The 2,837-nt window shown below is 40.4% G+C and overlaps 4 non-coding genes across 4 annotated transcripts; all 4 read right to left on the reverse strand.

The window, feature by feature from the left end:
* Positions 1-690: 690 nt before the first annotated feature.
* trnan-guu (transfer RNA asparagine (anticodon GUU)) lies at positions 691-764 on the reverse strand. Its single transcript has one exon. It is a non-coding gene; the product is annotated as a tRNA-Asn (tRNA).
* A 393-nt stretch (positions 765-1,157) lies between these two features.
* On the reverse strand, positions 1,158-1,231 carry trnan-guu (transfer RNA asparagine (anticodon GUU)). The gene has a single exon. It is a non-coding gene; the product is annotated as a tRNA-Asn (tRNA).
* A 449-nt stretch (positions 1,232-1,680) lies between these two features.
* trnan-guu (transfer RNA asparagine (anticodon GUU)) lies at positions 1,681-1,754 on the reverse strand. Its single transcript has one exon. It is a non-coding gene; the product is annotated as a tRNA-Asn (tRNA).
* A 453-nt stretch (positions 1,755-2,207) lies between these two features.
* On the reverse strand, positions 2,208-2,281 carry trnan-guu (transfer RNA asparagine (anticodon GUU)). Its single transcript has one exon. It is a non-coding gene; the product is annotated as a tRNA-Asn (tRNA).
* Between the last annotated feature and the right edge of the window lie 556 nt (positions 2,282-2,837).

Consider the following 2,837-nt stretch of genomic DNA (forward strand, 5'->3'; position numbering starts at 1 on the left):
GCGCTGACCGATTGCGCCACAGAGACGTCTGGAGCCTTGAAATGGTGGCGAGATCATGCATTCATAAATGATCTTACTAAAGCTATGCATACAAGTACTTCATAATTTGGACAGAGAAGACAGATGACTTGAGAGAGGAGTGAAGGAAGCCATCCATGTTAAACAGGAAAAGCTCCCTGAACAGATGAGGGGATCTCCAACACCAATTATCAGCTACTTATAACAGCGTTTTGAGATCATTCCCTGTAAAGTCTCACCACTATTCACTTCTTGAGTCATCCCTCACCTGGCAGTTTTAAAACCATTCACACCTTGGGTCAGTTCAGTCTTGGGTCATTAACGGGCAAACTAGTCTTGTGGGAGAATAAATTCTTGGTCCTCACAACCTGTCAGTTACATTTGAGGAAGAATTTTGGATGAGTCATCAAGTGCTTTCAAGAACTATACTCAAAAAGATAAAACTATTTTGCACAGCTAGACTCTAAGATATAACTAAGTTATTGTTCTAGTTTGTTGTCAGGTATATATATTTTTTTGCAAGCATGAAATTGTAATCACAGAAACTCTATTATAGAGAAGTGAGTATGCTCTCAATTTTCAATCCACAGTCTTACTGTTGTTCAAGGTTTTTCTCATCTTTAGCCTTGGTCATCTTTTCTCTGATGCGTAGTCGTCATTTAATCATAAAAACGTCCCTGGGTGGGCTCGAACCACCAACCTTTCAGTTAACAGCCGAATGCGCTGACCGATTGCGCCACAGAGACGTCTTTGGCCTTGAAATGGTGGCGAGATCATGCATTCATGATGATCTTACTACAACTATGTATACAACTATGTATACCTCATATTCTATACAGAGAAGATAGATGGTTTGAGAGAGGAATGAAGGAAGCCATCTATGTTAAACTGGAAAAGCTCCCGAAACAGAGGAGGGGATTTGCAACACCAATTATCAGCTACTTATAACAGCGTTATAACTAAGTTATTCTTCCAGTTTGTTGTGAGGTACGTATTTTTTTGCAAGTATGAAACTGTAATTCTATTATCTAGAAGTGAGTATGCTCTCAATTTTCAATTCACAGTCTTACTGTTGTTCAAGGTTTTTCTCTTTCTTAGTCACCTTTTCTCTGATGTGTAGTCATCATTTAAGCATAAAACGTCCCTGGGTGGGCTCGAACCACCAACCTTTCAGTTAACAGCCGAATGCGCTGACCGATTGCGCCACAGAGACGTGTATGGCCTTTAGGGGTTGGCGCTTCCAGCCATCCAAAATAAGACAAAGAAATTTTAAGCAACTTTTCCCTGCTAGTCTTCCATTGACCCTTTCTGTTCGTCAAACATAATGTTTTGCAAACCTGTTATTACAAAGGTTATATTATTGAGCACAAATGCCTCTGGGGGGCTCTAATCACCAACTTTTACATTCACAGTCAAATGCACGAGCCAGTTGTTCAAAGCTAAATGCCGCAATGAGTTATCTTCTGAAATAGGTGGATGGGTCCTCATGACACCATAGTCAGACTGTTGTTCCAGGTTTGTCTAATCTTTAATCATAGTCACCTTTTCCCTTGTATTAGCCGCTCATTCTAAGCACAAAACGTCCCTGGGTGGGCTCGAACCACCAACCTTTCAGTTAACAGCNAAGTCCCAACTGTGTTAACTGCTTATTTAAATACAAAACGTCCCTGGGTGGGCTCGAACCACCAACCTTTCGGTTAACAGCCGAACGCGCTGACCGATTGCGCCACAGAGACTTCTTTTTCCTTTAAATGGTGGCAAGATCACATATCCATCAATGATCTTATTACAAATGCGTATACAACAAGTACTTCACATTTTGGACAGAGAAGATAGATGACTTGAGAGAGGAGTGAAGGAAGCCATCTATGTTAAACTGGAAAAGCTATCGGGTTCTGCAACACCAATTGTCACGTACTTATAACAGTGTTTTGAGATCATTCCCTGTAAAGTTTCACCACTATTCACTTCTTGGGTCGTTAACGGGCAAATTAGACGTGGGAGAATAAATTCTTGGGCCTCATAGCCAATCAGTTGGGTATATTTTTTGCAAGCATCAAATTGTAATTACAATATCTAGAAGTGAGTATGCTCTCAGTTTTCAATGCACAATCATACTGTTGTTCCAGTTTTTTTTTCATCCTTAGTCACCTTTTCTCTGATGTGTAGTCATCATTTAAGCACAAAAACGTCCCTGGGTGGGCTCGAACCACCAACCTTTCGGTTAACAGCCGAACGCGCTGACCGATTGCGCCACAGAGACGTCTTTGGCATTTTGCTGGTGGCAAGATCACGCATGATAAATGATCTTACTACAACTATGTATAATTTTGAGTGGTGGTAAGATAACACATCTAAAATGATAATGCAAAGATCCATACAAAAAGTCCTTCCTATCCTGGACAAAGAAAGATGGTTTGAGTGGGTGAGGAGTGAAGGAAGCCATTCAGGACTTTGTTTCAACTTTTGTTGTGTTAAAGTGCTTTATAAGTAAAGTTGAGTTGAGTTGAGTTGAGTTGAGATCACATGTCCATAAATGATCTTATTTCAAATATGTATACAACAAGTACTTCATATTCTATACAGAGAAGATCGATGGTTTGAGAGAGGAGTGAAGGAAGCCATCTATGTTAAACTGGAAAAGCTCCCTAAACAGAGGAGGGGATCTGCAACACCAATTATCAGCTACTTATAACAGTGTTTTGAGATCAGTTTTAAAACCATTCACACCTTGGGTCAGTTCAGTCTTGGGTCATTAACAGGCAAACTAGTCTTGTGGGAGAATAAATTCTTGGGCCTCGCAACCAGTCAGTTAGATT

This window comes from Stegastes partitus, unplaced genomic scaffold (genome assembly GCF_000690725.1).
Source record: "Stegastes partitus isolate 25-593 unplaced genomic scaffold, Stegastes_partitus-1.0.2 Scaffold461, whole genome shotgun sequence".
Lineage (NCBI taxonomy): Eukaryota > Metazoa > Chordata > Actinopteri > Pomacentridae > Stegastes > Stegastes partitus.